The sequence below is a fragment of the Schistocerca nitens genome, chromosome 9, assembly GCF_023898315.1.
Source record: "Schistocerca nitens isolate TAMUIC-IGC-003100 chromosome 9, iqSchNite1.1, whole genome shotgun sequence".
NCBI classification, from domain to species: Eukaryota; Metazoa; Arthropoda; class Insecta; order Orthoptera; family Acrididae; genus Schistocerca; species Schistocerca nitens.
The window spans coordinates 229567900-229587083 of record NC_064622.1 but is presented as its reverse complement, the minus strand read 5'-3'; the positions used below and the strand labels follow the sequence as shown (position 1 = coordinate 229587083).

General features: G+C 44.5%; 1 protein-coding gene across 1 annotated transcript in view; it reads right to left on the bottom strand.

The window, feature by feature from the left end:
- LOC126204145 (serine/arginine repetitive matrix protein 1-like) overlaps positions 1–18910 on the bottom strand; it is a 410265-nt gene extending 391355 nt beyond the window's left edge. The window contains exon 1 of the mRNA XM_049938554.1: positions 18633–18910. The gene's annotated coding sequence lies outside the window, so the exon portion shown is untranslated. The remainder of the gene's footprint in view (positions 1–18632) is intronic.
- Between the last annotated feature and the right edge of the window lie 274 nt (positions 18911–19184).

The window sequence follows — 19184 nt, the reverse complement described above, 5'->3', positions numbered from 1 at the left end:
GAAGCCAACGGCCTTATCGCAGCAGTAACACTGGTTTGCGTCGGATCATCGGAGTTAAGCGATGTCGGGCTTGGCTAGCACTTGGATGGGTGACTATTCCGACCTGCCGAGCGTTGTTGGCAAGCAGGGTGCACTCAGCCCTTGTGAGGCAAATTGAGGAGCTACGTGATTGAAAAGTAGCTGCTTCGGTCACAAAAGCTGACAACAAGCGAGAGAACCGTGTGCTGACCATATGCTCCTCCATATCCGCATCCAGTGACGCCTTCGCATGAGGAGGACACGGCGGTCGGTCGGTATCGTTGGGTCTTCCGAAGCCTATCCGGACGGAGAAAGATAGAGAGAGGGGGAGAAAGTTCTGTTGCTTTGAGATTTATTGAGGCTTATTATTTATAATACTTGTGTCTCCAAATGAGCATTTGTAGGTAGCTTAATTGATAGGAATCTTGCTGTCTTGTCCTTACACACGCGAAGCAAATTTTCGCACGTCGGAGTCTTAAATAGCAGCGACGTGTGCAGAGAGCGTGCGTTGCATGTGGTTGGCAGCCCTGGCCACAGTGCGCCCGGACGCTGCCGGAAGCGCTTCCTGGGCGCGCCTGCAGGAAACAAAAGACGCTCATGACTCACGCAGCGGACAGCGGACAGACAATTCGGCGGAGCAGGTGGTTGTTGGCCCTCACGCCGGGGGGTTCCACTGGCCGAGGAAAAGAGCTCGCCTCAGAAATGGGAGGGAAGAAGGGAGACGTCCGTTGTGTTGGGGCACACACGCACCTGCACGCCGAGCCGAACCGAGACGCCACACTTGGCAAGTGGCCCGCCGTTTCCGGTGTTATTCATTCGCACTTCGTTAGCCGCCGCGCACAGCACGCGCCGTATCGTATCGCGATCCGTCCCGTAACGGGTTCCGGCAGCCTGCGCCAGCCCTATTAATGAGTGAATCAGTGAATCAACAGTATAACTGGCAGGGAAAGCGCCGCGCCGACCACGGAGTCCACTGCTCACGTAAACAAGACCTCCTTCGATCTATTTCTGAGGATTGTAAAACCCTGCTCGCTATGTTCGGCCACTACACCCAGAAAAGGGTAGATATCGGTGCCACAGCTTGATGTGGTGATACTTCCAGAAGGCGTTCGATTCAATTTCGCACTGCTTCTTAATGAACAAAATACGAGCGTATGCATTATCAGACCAGGTGTGTTCAAAAATGGCTCTGAGCACTATGGGATTTAACTTCTGAGGTCATCAGTCCCCTAGACTTAGAACTACTTAAACCTAATTAACCTAAGGACATCACACACATCCATGCCCGAGGCAGGATTCGAACCTCCGAACGTAGCGGTCGCGCGGTTCCAAACTGTAGCGCCTAGAATCGCTCGGCCACTCCGGCCGGCACCAGGTGTGTGATTGGACTGCAGGGTTCCTAACAAACATAATGCAGCGTTTAGTTCTTAATGGAGAGAAATCTTCAGACATTAAAGTAGCTTCAGGCGTGCTCCAACGAAATATGTATAGGACCATTACACTTCGAAATGTGCATGAATTATCTAGTGAATAACTTCGGGAGTTCCATGGGGCTTTTCGTGACGCTGATGCTGATGGTGTCAGTAGATGAATGGTCGGCGTGGATTACTGCCATGCGTGGGACCCAAGTTTGATTCCCGGCCAGATCGGAAATATATAATCCACTCGGGGACTGGGCGTTGTGTTATCTTCATCATCATTTCATCATCGTCGAAATGCAAGTCGCTGAAGTGTCGTCAAATAGAAAGACTTCCACTAGGTGGACTAGCAACTCTAGATGGATTCTCCCGGACAAAAAGGCCGTGTCATCTTCCTTTTTTTTTTTTTAAAAAAAAAGCGAAATGTAGCACGAGCTACAGAGGACAGTTGCTTGGTGCAGCGACTGGCAGTTGACCCTCATCACAAAGAACCGTAACATACTGCGTATAGATAGGGAGAAAGACCCATTATTACACTATTTCCTCCGATGGCATAGCAACCACTGGAATTAATCACAATCATTAAGTATCTACGAGTATGCCTACGGAGCGATTTAAAGTGGAATGTCAACGTAAAATGAATTGCAGGTAAGGCAGATGCCAGACTGCGAATCGTTGGAACAGTCCTACCCACAAACGAGGTAGCTTGCAAAACCCTCGTTCGACCATTGCCTGAACACTGCTCGTTAGTATGGGATCCATGCCAGACAGATCTGATAGAGGAACTACAGAAGATCCAGAGAAGAACAGTGCGTTTCGTTATAAGTTCACTTAGGAAGCGCTAAAGCGTCACCGAATTGCTCAGCCAGCTGCATTGGCAGACACTACAAGAGAGGAATTGTGCATCATCATGGCGTAGGATACTGTTAAAATTCCGAGAGCGTACGTTCCTTGAACAGTCACCCAACACCTGGAACAAGAAACGGGGTAACTGCAAGATGGCCGGCCGAAGTGGCCGTGCGGTTAAAGGCGCTGCAGTCTGGAACCGCAAGACCGCTACGGTCGCAGGTTCGAATCCTGCCTCGGGCATGGATGTTTGTGATGTCCTTAGGTTAGTTAGGTTTAACTAGTTCTAAGTTCTAGGGGACTAATGACCTCAGCAGTTGAGTCCCATAGTGCTCAGAGCCATTTGAACCATTTGAACTGCAAGATGTATACGAAGTACCCACTGCCACATACCATAAGGTGGCTTGCGGAGTGCAGATGTCAACTGCTCGAATGTTTAGCTTCAACACCAGAAGGAATTAAAAGTCGACAAAAAAAAATTCAGATGGAGTTGTTGGTCCTGCTTAGTCGGTAGCCGAGCTTCTTCCTAACGTCGACGCATCTCTTATGAATATCTTTGGGAGAAAGATGACGTTACAGGAAATTTGTCTATTTTTGCCATTGTATACGCTGCGTTGTTTATGTCTGATAAGACAAAAACTGTATACCGGTTCTGGAGTCGAACCTGAACATTCCAGAAAGAGTTTTCCATCGGAAAGTTGCAGTTTTTATTATGTTCGCGATGCGAGCTCAGACGGATCACTTAATTACGCATGACCATGTGTACAACACTTCTGTCGCTAGGGCTAAAGAACAGATTACAGCATTAACATTCTCAAACAGCCTGCTTTACTCTTTGTAGTAGAGAAAGAAAATTAAAAAAAAGAAAAGAGAAATGAAAAAAATTGTAATGCTTACAATACAGTATCTGCCGATAGACAACTAAAGCTTTATCGGATAGCTGACGCCACAAACATAAAATCATGAAAAAGAGTGTAGCTCGTTTTACACGGAACGGCAACTGTGTCACTGCTGTGTGTGATTGCGCGGGCATGCAGCGAACGCTGGTTACGAGCGTGTGAACGTCTCGGCATTGTTTCAACCTTTGTAAAATGACTATGGCAGATATTGTGTGTCCATTTATTACTGTGTATTTGCCCACTTCACACCGGGAGCGCAATGGCAATCCAAACAGTGAGTTCCCTTGCACCACTAAAGGTGAAGTTGATTTACTCTATCGGAAAGACAGTGGAAAGTGTTTCCTAGGATACAAAAGGGATTATTTTTATCGATTAAGCTGCAAGGAATAAAACAATAACCGGCGAATACTGCGCAAGTACACCGAATGAAAAAATGCGCCTGAAGTCGATCGGATTGAAAAATGTCTTTTACTAAGGCAAAATAACTTAAAATCACTTTCATCAGAGCATTGGAAAAATTGTGATATACAAATAAAAACAATTTGAACATCGACCATATACATTAGATCTGGCAGGTTCTGAGTTGACCTGTTCGCACGTCTAAAGGGAATTGTGACTGAGAATCGTTTTCAGTCTAGTGGAGAGTTTGTGCCATTCGCTGGTGGATCTTTGCAGACTTCCCTAGAGTCTTACTTGGAATTATAGAATTTACGCACCGGAAAAACACTGGACGAATTGCATTGGTTTAAAAATAGATTACGCCGAAAAATAAGTGCATTTTAACGTATAAACGCGCTATTTCACTGGTGGTCGAGGTACTTTTATCCATTCTGTTATGCTTCTTGCCGTCAAGTATTCTCCGCTGAAATCGGATTCGAAACGCGAATGGCAGTAGGAAAAATTCACCCATTCTGTTGCACATATATGAACTTCTGATGACAAAATTCAGTCCTAATCGGTAGGTGACGTATAGTATATGTGGCCATTATTCCCCCCAGTCGATATAAGTTATTACATAAATATGCCTAGATTTGTAGTTAAGATGACTAGGTCGCATTTTAAATTATACAGTCTGGAACCGAGCGACCGCTACGGTCGCAGGTTCGAATCCTGCCTCGGGCATGGATGTGTGTGATGTCCTTAGGTTAGTTAGGTGTAATTAGTTCTAAGTTCTAGGCGACTGATGACCTTAGAAGTTAAGTCGCATAGTGCTCAGAGCCATTTGAACCGAATCATACAGCAGATGAAAAATGATTTTATTGATCAGAAAGTATGCATGACGCATTTCTGGAATTATTTGCATCTTCAGAAATTCAAGTGCAAAGGTACCACAAGGATAAGAACGTTACCAGTTGTGTAAGTAACGTGACAGACTTCTCTGTAAAGAGTTACTGTGTGAGGACGAGAGTTTGATGAGGAGGGTAGACTTACCTTAGTTATACCGCGCTCATATTAAACAGCTGTTTAATCTGCATTCCCAAATAATCAATTACGTCGAAACTTTCCCCTACTCCTTACTGCGTCGCAAGTGTCTACGCAAACACACACACGGTCACAGAGCGATCACTTGCGCCAATGAATGGCGAGTCGGTGTCGGGTTCGCCGACCTACCCTGCATTTAGCGCACACAGCAGGGATTGTGACGCAATAGACGAGTAGGGGGAACGACCCGCCTAGCTCGCTCCACTTGCGCCACCAGGAAAGCAATAAACATACACACCGAGTCGGCTTTTGTGGCAGGTATGAACAACACAACATTCTGCTTGATCGATTAGCGTAATAGTGCGGACCGTAGCCAGAAGACATAACTTTGTTCAGTCAACTAGCACACATGTTTTTATGTATCCACTGTGAATAGGCAACGCCAATCTCTTTACCCATCCTTGCAGAAAACTCATCAATGCGCCCGTAACCTCTGATTTCCCTTCCTGCCTTCTATCTAAGACTGATATCCTGGACAATCAGATTGAGTTTAAAACTGTGGCAATGTTTTGCACTCTTTAGTTACACTTGATACAAATTAAGTTAAAGTTGTTTCCTGCCGTGGTCAAGTTGGAGATGCGCCATCAGTAATTGTTTACAGTTACTGGTTTCAGAAGAAAATTCTTTATATGTGAAGAAAGCAATTTATTATTTTTATTGATTACTAGTTTCGGTTTAAGTTGTTAGCCATCCTCAGATCGCAGGATAAACTGTCGGTGGCAAGAAAGGGGTTTCTGAGGAAGATAAATTTTCTAACATTGAATATAGGTTTTATTGTTAGAAAATCTTTTCAGAAAGTGTTTGAGTGGAGTTTAGCCAGGAATGGAAGTGAAACGTGGACGATGGACAGTTTAACAAGAAGAGAATAGAAGCTTTTGAAATATAGTGCTACAGAATGCAGAAGATTTGGTGGGTAGATCACGTAACTAATGAAGAGGTACTGATTAGAATTGAGGGAGAAAGAAATTTGTGGCACAACCTGACCAGAAGAAGGGATCAGTTGGCAGGCCACATTCTGATACATTTTGACATCATCTATTTAATACTAGAGGGAAGTGGGGAGGGGGGGGGGGCGGAGGAAGAGGTAAAAATCGTAGTGGGAGACCAAGAGACGAATACAGCAAGCAAATTCAGAAGAATGTGGATTGTAGTAATTATTCGAAGATGAAGAAGCTTGCACAGGATAGAGTAGTATGGAGAGCCGCATCAGACCAGTCTTGGGACTGAAGACAACAATAACAGACGCAGGAATGGAATAGAACAGAAGATCGATAATACAGGTACGATGTATTGTCGACCATGGCTTACGGAGTATATGTGTATACATGGATGAATAGTGTACAAGTGTTCCTTTCTGCAGTATCATCGTCGAATCACAAAGCAAGTGGTGTGGACAACAGATCGTGATCCTCATTTAACCTGGTTCTCCGTTCCACGAGTTGCGTTAGCAGGGGGACTGCCTATCTCATGTGCTGGCTGGCTCTACTTGAGAGTCATTGCCGCCTCAGCAGTACCCACCGTTAGCTGTAATAAACGCCGGTGGGCAGTTATCTCGCTACTCGGCAACGGTCGTCGCTTGTTACGCTTTTTTAACATCTTCTAACGGTTTTTATCTCGGTAGCGAGCGCACGAATCTTTCGGAGCGCACATAATAAAAATCAGTTGCCAATCCGAATGTACCTTCTGCGCGCTAATGAATGGCCCGAAATGACACAAATCTCTTCTAAAACGTATCTTCAGAATGGCAGAATACCATGTGTTGCGGGTCTAGTTTTCGTGATATACACTGTTCAACATACAGGATAATTGGTACTTAGTGAGCCTTCGAGTACAGAACTCAGCTGCCCATTTTATGAAATCATAGATTGTGATGCGGGTTCCAACTAAAGGCAGTTTACAATTGTATGAAGTTCCATTACACCCGCAAAATAAAATATGAATTTTGGTTTGCTTTCATTTACGACTCGTCTACGAAGGTACTAATTGACTATGTTCAAGATTGTTGATCTATAAAAACCATCCCGAAAATCGGATTTAGCAACTTAGGTACATAAGGCCAATTTAAAGTTGGATGTTGTTGTGATTAAAGCGCTAGTTGCCCGTAGCTTAGTTTCAACGTTTCGTTAAATGTCTGCTAGACGGTCTGACGCTACCACACTAGTACGATGAAAGTTTATTGCAAACTAGAAGTGCCTTATTGCTTTTATTTCTACAAAAGAGGTCGAAAAGCGTCTGAAAATGCCCCGACAATGTTCGCTATTTATATTGTACAATGATTTAAATTTCAAGTAATGTTCGACATAGCAAATGGTTCCAAGAAATAACTTTCCTTTTCTGACTTTCCCCATTAATTTAAGAAATTATAGCTGTTCTGACAAGAATGCAAACCCTCAAAAGTCACACATATGATGTCATGGGTGTCCGATAAGATACGAAGTACCAGTCGCAACAATGAATTCTTGTGGTGGCGAGCGTTTCGAATTTGCAGGCGCCCAGTTGCATTCGACCATCAGTCAAGTGTTTCTTCCACGTCCACACGACTTTTCGTGGGATTATGGTATAAAGATCAGAAGATATATTGAAAGACCTATTCCACCCTTTTTTTGTTTTGTTTGCCGCTGTAAGCGAATTAAGTTTTCGATTAATATTCACCGCTGTTGTGTATCGAAATTTAAGGAAGTAGCTCCGAACTGTTATGACGATCTCGCCTGGTCATTGACACTCGATTTGATTGGATCAAAGTAATTAATCAAGAGAATTTACACCTCAGAGACATATTTTTAACGTTTCATATATTGGGCCTACCCCGAAGAAGGGTAAAGAGGTCTGTGATAGATTCGGCCCCTCTGTGGAATCCACTTCTTTTCAGCCAAATATCACACGAGCTTCTGAACGGGGTCCCAATTGCGAGTATTCGTTACCTGATTTCCAGTTCCAGCATTTGAGCCACAATCAAGGAAAAAATTTGAAAATATGTGGTAAGGTCTCATGGGACCAAACTGCTGAGGTCATCAGTCCCTTAGCTTACACACTACTTAAACTAGCTTAAACTAACTTACGCTAAGGACGACCCACACACCTATGCCCGAGGGAGGACTTGAACGTCCGACGGGGGGAGCCGCGCGGACCGTGGCAAGATGCCCAGACCGCGCGGCTACTCCGCGCGGTACAACAATCAAGGAAAATCTCCAGAAAACTTTGGTTGGAAACGGAAACTGGAGCCGTTTTCCTTATGTGTGTAAAAGAGGCAAGTCGATGATTTCCTACAAGGAAGTGAATATGCGCGACGGAAATACATCCCAGAAGAACTTCAAACTTTTTTTGCTTAGCACGGAGGTTTCCGATTTCAGTTAGTCGAATCTACAAAAATCGTAGGTAAATCCTATCGACTTGCAAAGACATTTCGCCCAGTTAAAACAAACCTATTTTGCGATTGCATCACATGTTTACGAAGTTGCTGTTTTTACATAAAAAAGCGATACACAAGTAGTTCTTCCGAGACGATAGTGCGTAATCTGGTCGTATGTGCTGTTGAGAATTTCCCCAACACTCGATTTGGCATTATCGCTTCGAACAGACTCCGACATGCGGAAGATACTAAGGAAACTGATTCGGTTAGCCCAGACGAGGAGAAAGGTAAATTGAGAAAATAAGCAAGCAACGTAGTTTTCAGTAATTACTGACCAGCAAATATTATTCGTTTCTGAAATGTTCACATGGGGCAGCAGAAGTGTAATACGTATGGAGGTATTGCCGCTGTTTGAATTGTTTCGTGCAGGTTATTTATGGCGAAGAACATAGTCAACTCTTGTTTAGATAGAGGGTAGCTAATATCAGCCTCCTACTTATAATTTTCATTTCTCACGCCATTTTATTTCTTGCAAATGTGCACACGATGCGATTGTCAGTCAAAGCATTTAAATTTTACTCCTAAGACTTCACTGGAGAAGAGTTTAGACATGACATATAGAGTTCTCTATAGCTTCAATGTTTTCTACATTGCCCTTTTCTTTCTTAGTGACGATAATCTCCAGTCGTACTAGTGACACGTCGCGTTTATGATTCTGACTGTTGTCACTACTATGTGCTTCTTCTCCAGTGAAAGGGCAAAGGGTTAGTGTGGTCTTCGAATAGAAACATTTTGATCGTTCCTTATAATTTATGACTTTAAAAAAACTGTAGCCACAGATAGTTATATATTAAAGATATGTTAATATAACGATGAGCGCGCAAATCACTTTTAGAACTGAATGTTGTCTATAAAGTAGATAGATCATAAAGCACTAGACTGACTTGTCTTTGATGTAGACGTGGAAAGTATGATGTTTGAATGATAGGTAATACCAAAGATACAACAATCTTCACTATCGCACACTCAAACAAAGACACTGATTTCAAGACGAATTAACTGCGGAAAATATGTGAACTGACCGTTTTAGGTCGAAACGTAATGAGAATCTGCTGTGACCAACAAATATCCCTCAAATGGTCCTGGAAATTACATAAAATTAAATAAGGCGCTCGCAGGAGTAAAAATAAAGACTTTTCACGTCTCATCCATGAGTGAAACAGGAGGAAAACACAATAAAAATTCACTCCAACGCTTCCTGTACAACGTTCTTCGGTATGAGTACAGATTTAAGTACGAATAGGCGATTTCAATCCTAGACAAAGTGAAGGAAGTTCATAACTGTATACGTCAAGCTGGATGAACAAAAGTGAGAACAAAAGTCAGAATAGCATTACAGCGAACATAGAGGCGAAATAAATTATAAACAGAGAAAACTCCCTCTGCAAGTCCAAAGTAACGATAGCTCAGGACGTCACGACGCTAGACGAGTACTTTACAACATAAAGAAAGAAGCAAGCTGTTGCTACAAGCTACCCTTCGAAAAGAAATGCCGATATATTAGTTCATCGAAATGGGAGGTCGCTCGAGGGCTGCAAGAATTAATACGTAAACATTTTCTACTTATCATATTTACTGTCGAGATGCCCTTTGCTTGCGTTGGTGGTGCGTTCTGACAGTAATTCCTGGTCCCATACAAAAGGTGTGAAAGCTCTAACTGGGACGCATCAAAATGAATGGCAGGTGAAATGAGTCTTCAGAAAAAGATGGAAGTAACTGAAACTGTTGATGAAAAGAGCCGCTACTGTACTGGTAGCACGGTATCACTTTCACGTTAGCTGAGAGAGAAGAATAACTGTGGATCTGAAGAGAAAGTGAGAGTACTCGCATGAGGACACGATGTAGCGGACTAGCTCACGCGTGTAACTGAAAATAGATCGTAAGCCATGTGAGCGTGGTCTCGGAAAGTAAGCGGGCAATTGCCGATAAAGTTATTAACGCTTTTTGAAATGAACTGTCTCGGTAACGCGTTGTACAATACACACACTCTTTTTATTTAAATACTCAAATTCACCAACCTGCTCTACTCAAATCGTAAACTATTAATGGACATTAACGCCTGGAAATCTTCGAAACATCAATATTCACACAAACGTAAACTCGTAACAAACAGAAATTTACACCGCTATTACTGTGTCGTAATAAGAAAATCACTGAATAGCAAAATAAGTATTTGGCAGTATTGTATTGTTCTTTCTGTTCGTTACGTATTTGGCCTTCTTTCCCTTAAAAAGAAACCCAAGTTTATACCGTTAGAATCTGTACAAAGTGCCTAGTAGAAGTTAACTGCATTGTACCATCTGTTCTATATACCAGTGTTCCTTATCATTCTATTGATTGGTAGCGCATAGGAAGAATTTTTATATTCCTGTGTAAGTCACATAATTATTTATGATTTCTTTTCTGCAGTCTCTACGCGAGCTACAGTGAAGAGGCTGAAAAACATTACTAAATTCTCTGTTGTAAAACCCGCACTTGGGGTTTTCTAAGCAGCTTTTCACGAAACTCCTTTCTTCGATTGTGTCGCAGGTGATACTGGTCAGCAATTGCGCGACACTCCCCCACTGGACCAACAGACGGCACTTCCCTTTTCTTCATACGGTACGTTACGTACTGATATGGATCCCAAATGTGTGAGCCGTAAAGATATGCAGTCTTCTTGTCAAATGTTAATGCGTTATCTGGTTTCATGAAGTGCACATCTTTATATGTATCTCCATTCGGTTCAAAAAATGGAGAAATAAAACGAGGAGCGAAAAGACGCAGAAACGGCGGTCTAGAATGCAGAGTAATGAAGCGAATACGAACTGAAACAATTAGACTTGCGCTACCGAATTGAAATGGTGTGAATGAGTGGTTACCCTTATTTTAGTAACTAACTACGTGGAAACAGGGGAGAGATAGAAATATTTGCTGACGCTATTGTGTATAGTTCAATAATTCTAGATTAATTCGAAACATATAACTACGCCAGAAGATGACTGACACTACATCTGCAGAAAAGCTGCGAGATTTCATCGCTACCACCCAGCTGGGAACCGGAACGGTTTTCACCGTAGGTACGTGTCAGCGAATCTAACGTTCGCGTAATATCAAATAAGTGTATGCATTTGCGGTGGTCGCTGTTATTTTAAAAGTGTCAGTCGATGCCTCTTCAATCTCCTGATGTTTATAATAAATAAGGAATGAAGCGTAGGTATTTAGAGGCTACCGACCTGCAGTGAATAATGTCTCGATGGATGAAACAATAGATGCTGGTAAACATGTAGATTCTGTCTTTCTAGGTCTCAAAAAGGCATTGGACGCCACACTACATTGTCCACTCCTAGCAAAGGTACCATCTTATCGAGTATCTTTGTTGGTATGTGACTGGCTTGAGGAATATTTGCCTGATACAACCGTGTGCGTTATACTGGACGGCGAATGTTGTCTAGAAACGAAAGTAGCATCAGGAATGCCCCAAGGAAGCGAAGAAGGACCGCTGTTGTTTGCGGTATACATAAAAGATTTCTCAGACAGAATCAGTAGAAGTATGAAACCTACATCTATACTCCGCAAACCATTTTTCCGTTTTGGGTGAAGGGTACTTTATGTAGCGCTGTCTTCCAGATTTTCTGTTACTCACGCGAATGATGTTGCAGAAGAACGGTTGTCGGTAACCTTCCGTGTCGGCTCGAAACACTCTAATTTTATCTTCGTGGTATTTTCGAGAGATTAACAGTAGATGGGAGGAACCAATATGTTTGTTGACTCTTTTAACAACTTACACTCTAGAAACTTGAACAGTAAACTGCTCCGTGATGCAGAACATCTTTCTTGCAGCGCCTCCCCCTGCAATCGGTTGTGCGTCTCCGTAACGTTCTCGCACTTACTAAATGAAGCTGTAACGAAACGCGCTGCTCTTATTTGGTATCTTCCCTATTTTCTCTAGCGGTCCTATTTGCTACCGATCGCAATACTCAAGCACTGGTCGAACAATGGTTATGTAAGCTTCCTCCTTTGCTAACTGACTATATTTCCTGAGACTTCTTCCAGTGATTCTTAGTCTGGCAACCGCATTTTCTTCGATTAGCTGTATGTGGTCATTCCGCTTTAAATCGCTGGGCGCGCATACGATGTTTTATGGATATAATTGCTTCCAGTGACTGTTCTGCAATCGTGTAATCATACATCAATGGGTTTTCTGTCTACGTCTACGTATACGCAATTCGAGGCTAAAGAGCCACTCCATGCACAAAACGTCGACCTTTCTGTATACATACCATCACTCGCGCAAAGCCTCATGTGTACTGTGAGAAGTAACGAACTTAATGACACTCTCTTGATCCACGCTCATAGTTACTGTTACGCCTGAGATGGTTCGCCGACAGTGTAGTTCTGTAGAAGAAAGTAACGCCGTTGGACAAACCTGATTGGTTGTTTTCAGCAAGATTTCTAGTTGCTACTCTCTTCAAAAGTAGATAAATGTAAGTGTAGATAATTGTAAGATACACTCCTGGAAATTGAAATAAGAACACCGTGAATTCATTGTCCCAGGAAGGGGAAACTTTATTGACACATTCCTGGGGTCAGATACATCACATGATCACAATGACAGAACCACAGGCACATAGACACAGGCAACAGAGCATGCACAATGTCGGCACTAGTACAGTGTATATCCACCTTTCGCAGCAATGCAGGCTGCTATTCTCACATGGAGACGATCGTAGAGATGCTGGATGTATTCCTGTGGAACGGCTTGCCATGCCATTTCCACCTGGCGCCTCAGTTGGACCAGCGTTCGTGCTGGACGTGCAGACCGCGTGAGACGACGCTTCATCCAGTCCCAAACATGCTCAATGGGGGACAGATCCGGAGATCTTGCTGGCCGGGGTAGTTGACTTACACCTTCTAGAGCACGTTGGGTGGCACGGGATACATGCGGACGTGCATTGTCCTGTTGGAACAGCAAGTTCCCTTGCCGGTCTAGGAATGGTAGAACGATGGGTTCGATGACGGTTTGGATGTACCGTGCACTATTCAGTGTCCCCTCGACGATCACCAATGGTGTACGGCCAGTGTAGGAGATCGCTCCCCACACCATGATGCCGGGTGTTGGCCCTGTGTGCCTCGGTCGTATGCAGTCCTGATTGTGGCGCTCACCTGCACGGCGCCAAACACGCATACGACCATCATTGGCACCAAGGCAGAAGCGACTCTCATCGCTGAAGACGACACGTCTCCATTCGTCCCTCCATTCACGCCTGTCGCGACACCACTGGAGGCGGGCTGCACGATGTTGGGGCGTGAGCGGAAGACGGCCTAACGGTGTGCGGGACCGTAGCCCAGCTTCATGGAGACGGTTGCGAATGGTCCTCGCCGATACCCAGGAGCAACAGTGTCCCTAATTTGCTGGGAAGTGGCGGTGCGGTCCCCTACGGCACTGCGTAGGATCCTACGGTCTTGGCGTGCATCCGTGCGTCGCTGCGGTCCGGTCCCAGGTCGACGGGCACGTGCACCTTCCGCCGACCACTGGCGACAACATCGATGTACTGTGGAGACCTCACGCCCCACGTGTTGAGCAATTCGGCGGTACGTCCACCCGGCCTCCCGCATGCCCACTATACGCCCTCGCTCAAAGTCCGTCAACTGCACATACGGTTCACGTCCACGCTGTCGCGGCATGCTACCAGTGTTAAAGACTGCGATGGGGCTCCGTATGCCACGGCAAACTGGCTGACACTGACGGCGGCGGTGCACAAATGCTGCGCAGCTAGCGCCATTCGACGGCCAACACCGCGGTTCCTGGTGTGTCCGCTGTGCCGTGCGTGTGATCATTGCTTGTACAGCCCTCTCGCAGTGTCCGGAGCAAGTATGGTGGGTCTGACACACCGGTGTCAATGTGTTCTTTTTTCCATTTCCAGGATTGTATATTGTCCAACAAAGAGGAGAAATCGTGTAGTTCTTGACTACGAGATTAGCATTTTGAGTGCGCCAAATTATGCATGTATTTAGTATTAGTAATAAGAAGAGACATGGAATCGAGCGATCTTGTAAAATCACTTTTAGGGAAAGAGAATGCAAGACTTAAATTTGGTGGAAGAGTTCGGGGAAGATGCGATAGATCTGTACAGGAAAACGCATACAAGCCGCTGCTGTGACCAATTCTAGAGTGTTGTTCAAATGTTTGGTGTTTTCATCGAGTACACAAGACAGCAGGCATAGAATGAATTCAGAGACGCGTTGCCAGGATCGTAGGAGTTCGGTTTAACCCACATGAAAGTTTAACAGGATGCTCGGGGAATCCCTGAAAGAAAAACAGTGTAGTTCTTGCAAAGCACTGTTGGTGAAATTCGGAGAACCTCTGTTAGAAGAAGAGTGTGGGACCATTTTGCTAGCTGCGTGGGATTAGCCGAGCGGTCTAGGGCGCTGCAGTCATGGACTGTGCGGCTGATCTCGGCGGAGGTTCGAGTCCTCCCTCGGGGATGGGTGTGTGTGTTTGTCCTTCGGATAATTTAGGTTAAATAGTGTGTAAGCTTAGGAACTGATGACCTTAGCAGTTACGTCCGGTAAGATTTCACACACATTTGAACATTTTTGAACCATTATGCTAGCACTGTATCTAGCGTAGAGATCGTGAGAATGAGAGAGATTAGGATATGTATATAGACAGCTATTTTTCTCCTCGCTCAGTAAGTGAAAGGAACAGGAAATAATATCGACAACATTGGCATGAAGTAGCCTCCTCCATGCATTGTACAGTGTCTTGTGATGTGTACACGCGGTGTAGCAAAAAGGTGGGGCCAAACTATCTGCAAACATCCCTCACACATGGAGGAAGAATATATGTTGCCGGGACATGGGCCAAGAATCACTTTATTTCCATGTTAAAGCTCATTTTCAATTTGTCTTTATAATTACAGTAATCCCGGGAAACACACAGGAACAGAACCTACCAGCGTTAAGTTATACGTTTTCTCGCATGAAATATTCAGTGTACCATCATAGGGAGCACGGATCGTTTAAGCCTGCTACTCGCGGCTGTGGGAGGCCCAAAATGACGAGGACACCTCAACTGAACTACTTCTCGCAGCTGAGGACAACAACTGTTTGGCGACTGCTTCACGAGGACCTGCTGTATCCATGCCATGTACAACGTAAAGAGGCAGTATCAGCAGCGGATTTGGTTGCACGGGTATACATCTGCAAATCCTTTAATGAGCAATGTGTGAACTCTCACTCTAGTGCAACGTGATTAGACTGAGAATTTTTACAATCAGCACGGGTGGACTGTCGAGGATCCTCACGAAATAGAGCAGTCACGTCATCAATAAAGATTTTCTGTCGAAGTCTAGGCCAGCACTGAAGGTGACTTTTTAGGGCCTCACGTTTTCCAACCAGCCTAAACGGAGAAACTGGCCATGCTCTTTTAGGGAATACTCTACCTGTTCTGCTAGAATATATGTCTTCACAAATGCGGCAAAACATGTACCCCTTGCGCGATGGTGCTCCTCCTTATTTCAGGGTTAATGTCCGGAAGGCTCCGTGACAAAAGCGTAGATGGAGGGGGAGCAATTACTTGGCCTCCGCACTCACCAGACGCAAACCCACGTAGGGAATCGGTGATTCAGCGCGACGACGGGCTGATGCGTGTATTCTTGTTAACCGATGCCTTCATTTAGTAAAATGTTTCGTACTGTGTTCATACGTCCTTTTCCTGTGTTTTTTACATGATTAATGTGTTGCAGAGATGTAGAAACGGAAACAGACATCCCTGCCAGGTTTCAGTAATACTATTGTGTAAGGCAAATTAGAGAACGATAGCTAAGGAAATATGCTTACTCACTGGATTAAGATCGATGCCGCGTTAACGATTATTGATATCGTTCGTGACTAGTATTTGTCGGAAATAGCTATAATACTATGTGATTAAGCTACGATAAAACGTTTCTGCAGTTTACGAGAGTTCGAACGAAGAGTCTTGGCCTACAAGGGAATTAGGAGAGGTGGACTTCTTCAGTAAAATTATCGTTTTATTGGAGATTTAATCTCTGCTGCTGTCTTTCAAGACTGAAAAAAGAGGAAGTCACGAATAAGACGATACAAAAGTTTACCGATACATCATTGTTGATAGTACGCACAAGCAACGCTAGCGAAACGCACGCGGCACAGAATTTAAAGTTTTGTGGGAGGTGCTTTGGAGATAGCTCTTCCCTCCGCCCAGGTGCCCGCGGGTGCATTCTGCAGACGCGAGATGTGCTATCTGAGGAAGCCGGCTGCCGCTTCCTGGATGTCCGCAGGCTTCCGCGGGAAAGGTTCCTCCAGTGAGAGTACCAATTAGCAATTGTATCCGCTCAGCAGGCTTTGCCCAGGTTCGTCTCGCAACGGGCTTGTCCGTGGACGGGTTCTCGCCCTCGCAGCCGCACGTCGCTACCCGGAAGGGCGAAGCCGTCAGGGAATCGAATTGATTCCTCGTAAAACTCCCACTGCACTCTCTACCTTACACTTTTTTTTGCAAAACTTTCCCTGCTCCTGATAGGACGGCAGCCAATTTTGAGACACGCAAGTTTTTCGTCCTCTTGAATATTACTTTGAATAACACTGGTAAAGATAACAACGTCTTGGGGTAGTTATAGTGTCTTTTCTTCACAACAAGGGACAGTAAAATACACGAGAGTTAAATAACAGATTCCCTCGATTGCACTGAAACATCGTAATATTTTAAAGACAGTGTTCATTTGAAATAACAGCATGTGGAGTATACAAATTAAATAACATGAGTAGGACTGTGGAGTGGAATATCTTACGCGACGAAGAAGCACCCAGTTCATGTATTCACGTTTGTATCTCGTTGATGTTCCACTGAGGTCATCTAACTAGTGTGCTGATGCCCTAAAGAAGAACCTGTGCCTCTAAATATATACTGACATTTAAAAAATACATATAGAATGGACGATGGAATTTGTGATACAACTTGTACAATGGTTAGATAGTTCGATATATATCAAGCGATTCTCAAGGCATATCATCAATCTAACGTCCTTGGTTTATAGTAAGAGCATCTTCCTGAACACCTGTAGATATATTTATTGTACCAACGGCAGTTACTTCCAGCCTTCTTAAAATGTTATTACATAGCGGACGCGTAGACATTTGTTTGCATCCTTATGAGAGGAAGCAGTGGTAAGTACACACTGCGGCACGAAATCCTCTTATAACAGCTTAAATAGTCCATCTTCCCGTAACCTTTCTCTCTTAAAGGTCATTTAGAGGCGGATCTTCAGAATTCTCGATTGACAGTGCAATCGTCGGATAGATAAGTATCTTATCCACGTAAGAGCTGCTGAAGTATTTATCGCTACCTTCTAAGAAGAATTCAGTTGTATAACAGGATGTTACAAAACTGTTCCAGGAAGAATGAAATTTCTATTGTTGGATTGTTATTATTATTACTATTTCAGGCATCAAGTATTTTTTTTGAATCTCTTATTAAGTCTTAATTTCGAGATAAAGAAGTACTGGACTTGCAAAGAGCTACAGAACCGTCTGCGGACATAAGGGCACAGCAACAAATGATTAAATGGAACCCAGACAAGGAAATGCTGGTAGCCTTCAACCAGAGTCCAAAAATGGTCTGAATAATGACTTACTGCAGTTGCAAAAAATCCAGATATTATCTGTGAAACTGCGTTTTTAGACGGAAGGCCATGGATAGAAACATTCTTATGTTCACATAATTTTCATTTTTCCTTTGCGACAAATAATCGGCATGAGACTTATCCTTCGAGCACAGATGCAAGTTGGTCGCGGCGTAAGCGCATTTTGTCTGAATGAATGCTTGTAAACAAACAACGACAACTTTAATTCTGTGGATATGAGGAGACTGTTTAGCAGAATCGGGTGGTAAACTTCATGGTAATGTCTGCAGTACGCTATACCTCCTGTTTTTTCAAACAAGGTCTTGGAAGAGACATATTGCCCACACAGTTTCCCCTTCATTACTGGATAAGAGCTTCTTCCTTCGTTTCCCAAATGTTGCGATACTCAGCTCTACCCACTTAACTATGTCATCCTGATTTCCGGTCCTCTACTCACCTCCCATCTATAGGATGGTGCGTGCTAGTACGACATTTTGCCGAAATATCAAGCAGATTCGTTTCGAAGTCGCTATCAAGGAACTTGGTTAACTGACGTCAAAATAACAGCTAAGAAAAGATCATGAAAACGCTTTTAAATATAAGCCGATGTTTGTCGTCGGATGCACTACTACTTGTAAATGTATCGGCACAAAATGAATCCGAGAAAAGCAGAGAGCATCTCAAAACGAGCTTAAAGGTGTAAGCAAGCAAGGTGACGGAGACGACTATGTCTGCATTCTCGATACATTCCTGGCGGGCCGCCTGCAAGCCCCCCAGCAGCCGTTGGCCGTGAAACCCACTTTCCGCGCATCCGTATCTTCCCGACTGCATTTCTGCCCCGCGGCTCCGCGTCTGCTACAGCTCCCGATCATCCATGGACGACACGTCTGACTCGTGGCTCCGCCAAAGTGGCAACATTAACTGTGGTAAGCGTACTTACCGCTAATCTGCTTCCGGTTCTGGACGTAATCCTCGCGCCGTTTCTTCTTCCTAGGTCAACTTCACTATGAGTCTCCAAGAAAAGAAGAAGAAGAAGAAGAAAAAAAAAGTACCTAAACAGAACAGTCACACCCTAGTAAACCGTGACGTACACACAGTTCGGATACTTCACAGTCACCACGTATCGGCGGTGGATTCGGCTCGTTTCGTCGTGTAGACTTGCCCTGGTCCGCGGGTGCTTTAGGCACTTTGACTACGCTGTTCACCGCATGACGCGTGCGCGATGAATGGACACCTGCCGCTGACCGAGGGGCTCCTCGTGCTCGGCAGCCGCCGCGCTCCCCCCACCACGCCCCGTGCCATCCCCCTCCACAAGCTGCAGCTGGCGCCGCGCGGCAGAAGTAGGCTACTGGCGCGGGCTGCCGCGCATGCGCAGACGACTACACCGGGAAATACTAGACATCCGTCTCTCCGAAAGCACATCTGCGTAAAGCATCTAATCAAAATGTTCCTGTTATCAGACAGAACGCAAAAGTAAAAGGCATCTGTATCA